This window comes from Euphorbia lathyris, chromosome 5 (genome assembly GCF_963576675.1).
Source record: "Euphorbia lathyris chromosome 5, ddEupLath1.1, whole genome shotgun sequence".
NCBI classification, from domain to species: Eukaryota; Viridiplantae; Streptophyta; class Magnoliopsida; order Malpighiales; family Euphorbiaceae; genus Euphorbia; species Euphorbia lathyris.
Genome location: NC_088914.1, coordinates 13,766,689 through 13,778,200, shown reverse-complemented (window position 1 = coordinate 13,778,200; position 11,512 = coordinate 13,766,689). Strand labels below are relative to the sequence as shown.

At 35.2% G+C, this 11,512-nt stretch overlaps 1 non-coding gene across 1 annotated transcript; it reads right to left on the bottom strand.

Annotated features, from left to right (window-relative positions):
* Positions 1-9,636: 9,636 nt before the first annotated feature.
* Positions 9,637-9,743, bottom strand: LOC136231419 (small nucleolar RNA R71). The gene has a single exon (XR_010689807.1). It is a non-coding gene; the product is annotated as a small nucleolar RNA R71 (small nucleolar RNA).
* Between the last annotated feature and the right edge of the window lie 1,769 nt (positions 9,744-11,512).

The window sequence follows — 11,512 nt, the reverse complement described above, 5'->3', positions numbered from 1 at the left end:
CAACAAAACAGGAAAGAAGACCCATTAGATTAATTCATGAATATTTTGTGATCTTGTTTAGCTTGTATTGGTAGATAATGTCAATGGTTTAGGATGTGTTGTGTAAGTAGCTTGGTTCACTAAGAAAGTGGTGCAAACCACTTGCTCAACTGTCAATACCACTTAATATTTGTTTATTATCTTGTTGCATTTCTTAACCCTATAAAATGTACTTTGGGCGGTGTAAAGCAACATCATTAACTTGATCACTTAATGTTATGACATACTTTATTCATCTTTTTCTCTCTTCGTATATTTTCTCTCTAGTTTTATTAATATTTTATTCTTCGTAGTAGCAGTTTTGCCTTGACCATTGAGGAGTAGTCGATTTCAGGTAGAACCAACCATGGGGTTGGTGGATAGATAGTTATTCTACTTGTTCTACAAATGCATAACATCTTACAAGACTGTCTATTGTAAAGCTGACATATGTGGTCATTTTATATAACAACTAAATAATTGTAAGGAGACTTGGATTAGGAGGTGGATAAACCATTGGGCACATGTACGTTGGGTTTGGAGACATGAAAATCCTCATGCTAAAGGTGATTTGTATAACTATGCTTCTTGATGAGGACATCTCCATCAACAATGTGACAAGGGGAGCAGAAACGGAGGGGGCAAAAACAGCGTGGCACGCCGAGCCAGATGACACACGTCGTGCCACCAAAGGAGCTGATAGGACGAAGGGACATGACCAACATGGCACGATGTGCCATGCAGCTTGTCGTGCAACTGATGGACGGAATCCACAAGAATCCTGCAAAGGACTCACACACCGTGTGAGTCATATGGCACGGCGTGTGGATCCCTTTGAGTTTCCTTTTCCGCCAAGTTGATTCATGAGGAGACAAGAACTGCCATCAACTAATTACTATTTTGCCACTCTGATTATTACTATTGTTCCATTCATCATATTTACCCTACTACCCCTCTATTTATCTATTCCTATCTTATCCTTAGGGTTTAATATTTGCTTGTAGCCCTGGTGAGACATTTTGGTACTTTTGCTTGAATTACAAAGGGGTATATATGCTCCTTATTTTGTAATCAAACTTAACTTTTATGAAATCAAACATCATAGCCTCCATTGGAGCTTAGATTTATTCCATTGGGATCGCTCATTCTTCAAGTTTTAGTTTGAGAAGATTGTATTTTTTGTTGGTTTAAGATTAAAACCTTCACCTCGATTTTAATCCGTATCATTTCCTTGTTCTTACTTCTTTCTCATAAATCAATGGACGGAGACTTGATTATATATATATATATATATATATATATATATATATATATATATATAATTGATATATTACAATTATAATCAAATTAGAATTCACAGTTCCTTATAGAATTATAATCCTTTAATTAATTTATCCATAACTACAATCAAATTACAATTATCCAATAAATCAATTAAACAAGGCTTAATGTTCCTCCAGCCCCCTTAACTTGTCCAAATTGATCATTTTACACTCCAACTCATCGAATGTCTTATTTACCCCCTTAACTCCATAAAAATGGTATTTCTCACCCATTTAAGTTGTCCAAATTGGTCATTTTACCCCTCCCTAACTGATCGAATGTCTTATTTACCCACTTAACTCCATAAAAGTAGTATTTCTCACCCTCTATGATCCTCTCCATAAAAGTGGTATTTCTTACCCCTTTATAGTGCAAAATTAATATGACTTATTCAAATGAGTTTGAAAATGTATATTTTTTAATATCAACTTTTTTATTTTGTTTTAATTTGATAATTATATTGATCATTCATGTGTTTATTACAATAATATTATATTATAATAATTAGATAATTAAAACTTAACTAGCCAAAAAAGTTGAAAAGAGAATGAATAAAAGATACAAATAACAAGAACATTGATATAAACAAGTTAAAAACATTATATGTAGGGATAAGGTACCAAAATTGACCTATGGTTTTTGAGGAAGTATCAATTTAGGTTCCATGTACAAATTAGCACCAATATAAGTTTAACGTTTTAAAAAATGTATCAATTTAGGCATTGATAACAGATTGTAAGGGGTGAGAAATACCACTTTTGTGGAGTTAAATGGGGTAAATAGAATATTCTATGAGTTGGGGAGGTAAATGGACATGTTGAGGGGGTGAGAAATACCACTTTTATGGAGTTAAGAGGGTAAATAGGACATTCGATGAGTTAGGGGGGTAAAATGACCAATTTGAACAAGTTAAGGGGGATGGGGTATCATTAGGCCACCTCATCCTACTAAGAATTTTGGCCCAGCTCATTTATCGAGTCTAAAATTACCATTCCCTCCTCCGATCTCAATTCTTTGTGTGACCTATTAGGTTCTTATCGCTACTAGCCGTATACAATTACTGTTATTAACTTAAACAAATTATGTCAACTAAACGTATAACAGAATGAGTGCGTAGACTATATTAGCAGAATCATCACATTCTCCTAGAGTCATAAGAAATCAGGTTGATTATGACGTTTATCTTTTTGTATTAGGTGCAGTACAATACAATCCTTCATCAGCTAATCGATCCTTAAACGAGTATGTAGCTATGGAAACTGTCAATTTACATATAATGAGATGTTTATTTTACTTGTTTATATAGAATTAACTCTGAATAGATAGGTTAAGTGAAATCTCCATTTCAAACTTTTAACCCCATTACCTTGCAAGGATTTCGAGTTAATTCTCCACAAGAGGCCATGGATATATCTTCCTTTATCAAGAGTGATGAATGCTCAATCTAACAGTAACTATCTTGCAATTACTTTATGTGATATCCTACACTTGCTCGGACACACCCGAGGTGTCATACATGTATAGATCGTGTTAGAAACAGAGTCAAAGCATCACACTCCATAATCTAGAATCACTAATTAATGTTTGTTTGAGTCTGATGATTACTTATACCTACTAATACATTTGAGACAAAACATGCGACACTAAATAAATTCATCCATCCTGTTATCTCAAGTCAGGTCCCTAATCCTAATGAAATCCTTCACCGGATTCATGTAATTGTGTAGATAGCTGAATACCTAAAGCTTGTGAGATCAACTTTCTGTCCATGAACAGAAAACACTGTAACGTGCAAGTCTTTATGGTATTATGTCAATCCCTTAAAATAATACTTGAGTTGGGGGAATTTAAGTTTATCAACTAATTAGTTAGAATCATAAGGTATAGTCTCACTGTATGGTTGTATGAACACTTTATGTTTACTTTTATAAACTTAAATTTTCCTTTTATTTAACTTATTCAATTGTGATAAAAGATTAATGCCTTTATATAGTTAAACATACTATATATCATATATAAATCAAATGATTCAATAATGAACAATTCCTTTACAAGTATATTATATCCTAAAACAATTGTCTATAAGACATTGATATGCACGTAATTGATCTTATTTAAGCATACCTTATGTTATAAAAATGGGGCTAATAAAGGTTTTTTCTTGTATAAACGAAGGACTAATTGGTGTTTTATGAAAATTTGTATTGATCAAGTCAAAAAGGCTGTTATACAGCATGTTTTGCATCTGCCAAAAGGAGAGGAGCTAGCTATGAACTACGGGTAATACTGCGATCTGATGAAGGACAGCGGCTTGAGGAAGCGGGCAGGAATAGGCGACCAAAAGAACCATGATGATATGATGTTTTGACTCTTGAGTGTTCAAGAGTCAAAGAAGATACCACCACTTTTAGTACCAAAACAATATCCATCGCTTTTTTTGAACAATCTTTTTATTGTAATATTTTAATTTATTTTTCGTACTCTTTGGAGATCCTTTTCCCTCCTATTTATATCGGTAGTGGAGGGAAAGGAAGGGAGACTTTGGACTGAACAATTTTGGAGAGAAGAAGCTCTCTAGGAACGAAATGATAACTCCTTCCATGGAGTGTCACCGATTAAGCTCACCATGAGTGAGTAGTTGTTTTGAATGTGCTAGGCCAGCGAGGGCTGGTGCTGTAAGTTATCTATTTCCTTTTTATGAATGAATGTTAATATATGTTGACGTGTTTGATGAAGTTCTTATTCTCATTTTACATGCATCTATCTTAGTGAATAATGAATGATAGGGAACTGCTTTCATTGTCATGGATATCTTATCAAACTTCTAAGACCCGAAATAGGAATATTAGGGGATTGTGTCAAGGGTTTTCTAGACAGAAATGTTGTTTCGTTCGTAATGCAAGAAAGAACCAACCTTGAGGACGCTTAAGGTTGTAGTAGGACTTAGGATCTTAAGAACACACGAAAGATGACTTAAGTGAGCATTAAAGTAGAGACCTTGGCTTCACTATATGACATTCATGAATAAATAGGAAGTACGATGCTGTAAGCAACCTGTTCCGCTTTGGCTTAGCCTGTTCTCTCTTTTTATCATAACCAAACCATAACTTTTGAGAGTGAATCTTTACATTTAGTATTTTCAATAACCAGATCAAATCATTTCTCCACTAAAGAAAAGTCACATATCACGAACACCCTGTTCTACAAGGTTAATCTAGTAAAAATTGATCATCAATCTCTGAGGAGACGATACTCTACTTATCATTTTATTACTTGTATCTAGTGCACTTGTTAGAGTCTGTTTTGAGGACAACAGACATAAAACCAACATTCTCTCATTTGGACGAAAGCCAATTATTTCTAAAAACAATCCCATATATGTTTGCATAACGATCATGAACATTTTTGGGGTAAAACCTTTCTTAAATGGATATGCAAGATTGTCCTTGATAGCCACACTTTTAATTCTCACATCTATTATAGTTGTTATCTCTCGAAAGAGATAGTGTCGATTGAGGTAATGTTTGGACATATTATGAGACCGCAAGTCTTTAGCTTGTGCAAGATATCTATTGTTAATCTCATTTACAATGTTAGGTACCACGCTTAGTTCAGTAATGAAATTCCATTCCAAACTTCTTTTTCAGCTGCTTCCAAAAGCTGCTATATACTCTGATTTGATCAAAACTCGGCTACAGTTCCCTACTTGGAACTATTCTAGCTAATCGTACCTCTTTCAGAATAAACATGTATTCTGTGTAATCATATTTGTCTGTTTGATGATTTGTATATGAAAGTCTCAAACTTTCAAATTATCATCTCCATATACTCGGAACATATCTTTAGTCTTTTCAAGTACATAAGAATGTTCATGACAACAATCTAGTGACAATCAGTCAGGTTTACCCATAATTGACTTTCTCATGCTTAAAGCAAAAGTGATGTTAGGTCTAGTGCAAAACGCTTTTAGCACTTTGTTAATATATGTAGACTGGAAGAGGTCAAGCAGTCTTATCAATCTATCTCCATAGATCTTAATCCTTAAGATATAAGCTGCTTCTCCCAAGTCCCTCGTGGAGAATGTTTATCTGATAATCAAATTTTCATCGATTGCAACATAACTACATCGTTTCCCATTTGTAGAATATCATCGACATATATAATACTAAGTAAATGACCGAGATCCCACTAGTTCACATGTACATGCTTATAAGAGCCTCCTCATAAATCGTAGGTTCATCGTCTAAAACGGGAACCTCTTCGTCATCTCCCATTAAAAATCCAAATCTCTCTAGGATTTGACAAACTCGACCAGACCTACGAGGTATTAGTGTCACATGCGTCTCATCCTATGATATAGATTCAGGTTCCACCATCGCTTCTGCTATTTCAGCCCAAACCTCTTCTTGAACTTCATCAAGTTCAATCATACTTCTGACTTGTGTTTCTAGCAAAAACTCTTTCTCTAGAAATACAACGTGTTTGGATACTATTACTTTTTTTTATCATCCGGATGATAGAAGTAATATCCTACTATGTCTTTTAGATATCCAATGAAGAAGCATTTATCAGATTTAGGATCTAACTTATCTAATGTTATATGTTTATTATATACTGAACATCCCCAAATCCTCATGAAAGGGAAACTGGGTTTCTTTCCAATGAACAACTCAAATAGAGTAGAACTGGCGGATTTGGTGGGTACTCGATTCAAGGTAAATAAGGCGGTTCTAGGGTGTAGCCCTGGAACATCTTTGGAAGAGAGGTTGTTCTCATCATAGATCATACCATACCTAATAGATTAGGATGTCTCATTCCAGATACACCGTTGTTTTTCTACTTCATTCTTGAAGCATTTGAACTTCTAAAAAAGCTTCTGACTTATGCTTCATCAAGTAGATGAATCCATATCTAGTATGATCATCTATGAAGCTAATGAAGTAACTGAAACCTCATATTGCTTATGTTTCCATATGGCTACATACATCTGAATGTATTAGTTCTAAAGTGTTTGATACACGTTCCCGTTTACTGTTAAAGGTGTAGATGACAAAATTCATGATCGAAAAGACAATTTGATGAATAATTTTCTAATTGGCCCAACTTGTCAATGTTAGGGGTAAATTTTCTCTTGACTAACAATGTTAAGGATAAAATCACAATATTTTAGATGTTAAGGGTAAAATTGCTTCAAAGTGTAAATATTAAGGATATTTTTCACCTTATGCTGTGTTAAAATTTACAATATAATAGTGTTTAATTGAAAATAATTCATTCTTAAAAAAATATTAAAGTTGAATCAAGACTTTAATTAATTTAAGAAAATGTAAATTAATTGATGATAAGAGCTCATGCTATCCGGATACGATATATCCGGATAGACTAGACAACAAAAAATATAGGTTCCGAAAATAACCTTTTACCAATAATAATCATTATATCAAATAGGCTTATCAGATGGTATGAAATTTTAGGTGTATTACTATTCATAGCCCTAATTTTCCACATTTAGCCTCAAACAAAGATGGAAATACCCTTAAGTCAAAATCTCAAATCCTCTCAACTCTTGAAATCCTCTCAAATTCTAAACTCAAATCCTGACAAAAAAATATGGATCGAGGGAGGGGCGGCAAAGGACAGGGATTAATGGTACGTAATTTCGACTCGAACAAATGCTTTTTTACGGTTTTATGATTGAAATTACTGGTTTTCAAATTTCGGTATCGGGAGTTCGAACGTATGATTATCACGCCTCACCACAAGGTGAGGTGTATGAACATCACGCCCTCACACAGGTGAGAGTGTGATGCTATTACGCCTCACCTGTGGTGAAGGCGTGATACTCATGCGCCCTCACCACAGGAAGGGCGGTGAGGGCGTGATGCTATTACGCTCGTAGGTGGATAATTTTTTTATTTTAATTATACATAATATTTTTTAGAATATAGTTAGAATAATAAATTATATCTTTTTAGAGTTTTAATTTATTTTTAAAAAAAATAATATTTAGTTAGATGAATAATATTTGTATCCAGTTTATAATTTTATAAAATAATGTGGTTAATACACATAGAGGGAGAGTGTGTTGGGGTTTAGTGTCCTATAGTCAATTGTTCTAGGATATAAACCAGTTGAAAATGAATTGTTCTTTTTATATCATTTGTATTAATAAGATGTGGTTTTCAACTATATAAAGTCAATTACTTTTAAGAACTAAATAAGTCTAATAAAAGGAAATCCCTGAGTTTATTTAAGTGATTATAAAGTGTTTATACAAGTATGAAGTGAGACAAAACATTATAATAAACTAATAAACTTAAAACCACCCCAAGTCAAGTAATATGTTTTGAATATGGGTTGATGTTAGGTATGAATAGGACTGCAATAAAACATCATGTTAATAACAATTTGTGTGTGATTTAGGCGAATTATTCCTAAATAAAAGAACTTATAAGTGTTTTATGCAAATTTGTATTGATTAAGTCAAAAGGGCTACCACACAGCCTGTTTTGCAACGAACCTTGAGGAGTAGAGCAACTTTTGATCCGGCAGATCTCCGTTGCGCACCTGATGACGGATGGCGACTGGACAAGTGGCAGGAGCGGCATGGCAGTGACAGCAGACGTAGGAAAGGAAGAAAAGCAACATGATGACAAGATGGATCACCCCCCTGAGTGTTCAAGGGTCAAATTAGAATTAATCATTTCCTAGTATTAGCTGTAGAAAAATAATCTTTTGTAATATTTTGTGGTACGGCTCGTATTTCTTCCTTTATATAGACATAGTGGAAGGAAGGAGAGCAGTACCCTTTTGACTTCGGATAATCGTTAAACTAGAATTTTGGCTTCTTTGGGAGAGGAAAAAGCTCTCTAAGGAAGATGACTCCATCAATGGAGGTTTGTGGAATTAACTCAGGCTGTTCACTCTACACTATGAGTGAGTAGTCAATTTGAATGGGTTTGGCCAGTTAGGGCTGGTTATGTAAGTCTTCTATTATCTTATTTATGAATGAATGGTGATATATTATGTTGTGCTTGATGAATCTTTAACTCCATTGCTTAAGGCATGTATGTTAGTGTTAGATGCATGATAGGAAACTGCTTTCATCTTCACGGAACTATTTGTCGAGCCTTCAACCCCGAAACAGAGATGTTAGGAGTTTGTATCAAGGGTTTTCTTAATAGAAATGATGTTTCGATCATAATGCAAGAAAGAACCAACTTTAGGGACGCTTGAGGTTGTAGTACGTCTTAGAATCTTAAGAACACACGAGAGTTGACTTAAGTGAGCATTAAAGCAGAGACCTTGACTTCACTTTACATCATTCATGAATAAATAGGGTGTTTACAGACTGAAAGTAACATGTTCCGCTGTGCTTAACCTATTTTGCCTTTTACCGTCATTAAGTACTTCTTTTAATCAACCAAATCATTGACTTTGTTACTGTTTAAAAACATCTCTCAATTTAAAGAATACACACACCACGAACACCCTGTTCTATAAAGTATTTCTTATAAACTTTGGTCCTCAATCCCTGTGGATACGATACTTGACTTATCACTTTATTACTTGTATCTAGTACACTTGCTAGAGTCCATTCAGGAGACAACAAGTTTTTGGCGCCGTTGCCGGGGATTGAAAGCAACAAAGTCTATTCGAACTTTTCTGTGAAACAAGGTGTTTTTAATCTGTTTGCTAAACAGTGCAGCTAGAAGGAATCTTTATCGGTTTATGCGTAGAGATGGACCTCCTGTTTTTCCTATCGATCTCGAATTGGAGAGAACATGTAGACGAAACAGAGTGGGAGCTCGACGTGCAAGACAAAGAGAACGACAAAGAGAGAGAAGAATGGATGGAAGGGTACCACCCGAACAACCAGTTTAACCAAACCAGGAAGAAGAGGGAGAGAATAACAACCCTCCTGTCATGTGAATCAGAGATTATTCCAGACCAACCACAGAAGGACATTCATCATATATCGTGCTGTCCAACGAAGGGAACAACATGTTCGAGGTGAAAGCATCTATGATACAAATGTTGCAGGCATCCGTACAGTTCAATGGATACCAGTCGGAAGATCCAAATGGGCATATCCTTGAATTTATCACGTTGTGCAACACTTTCAGGCCAAATAGAGGCGTTGCTGACGACATAATCCGACTAAAGCTGTTTCCTTTTTCTCTAATAGATAAAGTGAAGAATTGGTTGAAAAACTTGCAACCAGGAACGATTACTACTTGGGAAGAAATGGCCAACGCTTTCTTAATGAAATATTTCCCACTAAGGCAAGCCATTAAGCTCAGAAATGAGGTTTCCCGTTTCGTGCAAGAAGAGGATGAATCCTTAGCCGAGGCATGGGAAAGGTACAAGGAATTACTAAGGAGAGTCCCCAATCATGGCATCCTTATGTGGATGCAAATGCAGAACTTTTACAATGGGGTAACCAAAATTTATAAGATCCAGATCGAGTCCATAGCCAATGGAAACCCTGAAGATCTGGAATCACAAGCCTTGTACGACCTTATTGAGAGAGTAGTAAGCACAAGTTATAACTGGCACTCCGCCAGAAGTGAAGGAAAAAGAGCGGGAAATGAAGATGTTGTGTCAAAATTGACAAGCCATGTAGAACAGCTTGCCAGACAGCTCGGCAAGATAAATGTGTCCTCGATCCACAACGAACCACCATTCAATAAAATTTGTGATTTTTGTGGAGGCCTTCATTTCAGCATCAACTGTCCCGGAGTTAAGCAGGGGAAGGGTGCACAGGAAGAATGTGATTATGCAGGGTATAATCAGAGGAATCCACCGAACCCATATTCTAACACATATAACCCTGCCACAAGAAATCATCTGAATTTCGGATGGACAGGCCAGCCCAACCAGCAGGAACAACCAAGATATCAACAATAGCAAGGAGGACACTACCAGAGGCAACCTCAGCAGCATTATAAACAACTTGTTCCACCAAAGGAAGATATAGAGCCAGATATGAAGATGATGATGATGCAGTTCATGAAACAGACACAAACATTAATTAAAAATCTAGAAACACAAGTCCATTAATTAGCTGCATCTACGTCAAAAGGGAAGGGAATAATGCCATGCAACACAGAGCCAAATCCAAAGGGCAATGTCATGGCAATCACCCTGAGATCTGGTAAGCAAACTAAACCCATTATATCTACTGATGAAAATGCTGATTGTGCATAAACATTCGAAGAAACTGAAGGAGAGCAGGAACAGACTGTTTCTAGTCAAGAAGAAACCAGGAAGACAAAATCTACTAGTGAGCAGGATCAGGGGGAAAGCGGAAAGATATACAAGCCACCTCCGCCTTATGTTCCGCCTGTGCCATATCCAACGCGGTTGATCAACAAAAAGCTGGAAGAACAGAATTCTAAGGTTAGACACCTTAAGGAAGTTTCACATCAACATTCCTTCGTCGAAGCACTTGCACAGATGCTGTCATATGCAAAATTCTTGAAAGATCTCGTGTCAAACAAGAAAAATCATTTATGACCCTAAAAAGATCAACTTTGGAGAAAACCCTATAATGTTGTGGGAAAAAGAAAAGATATATGCTAAGATAGAACTCATAAACCCTAATGATGTTGTTCGCACCAGACCAATAAGATATAGTCCTGATGATCAAAAGGAATTTGAAATACAAATAAAAGAATTATTAGACTTAAAATTAATTAATAAGAGAAAACGATTTTTGATGGATACTTTTTACCTTATAAGAGAAATTTAATTAATAGATTATCAGGAAAAAAGTGGTTTAGTAAATTTGATTGTAAAAGTGGCTTTTGGCAAATTAAGCTTACTAAAGAATCAAGAACTTTAACAGCATTTAGTGCACCATAAGGACATTATGAATGGATTGTGTTACCTTTTGGTTTGAAAAATGCACCCCAGATATTTCAACGAAGAATGGATACGATATTTAGAAAATTAAATGAATTCTGTGTAGTTTATGTCGATGATATATTAATCTACAGTAATAATATAGCAGACCATTTACAGCACCTAGATGCATTTATAAAAACAGTAAGACAACATGGAATCCTTTTATCTGAAAAGAAATCAGAAATCTTTAAAAATAAAATAGAATATTTAGGATATATAATAGATAGTGAAGGATTACAACTACAAGATCATATCGTAACTA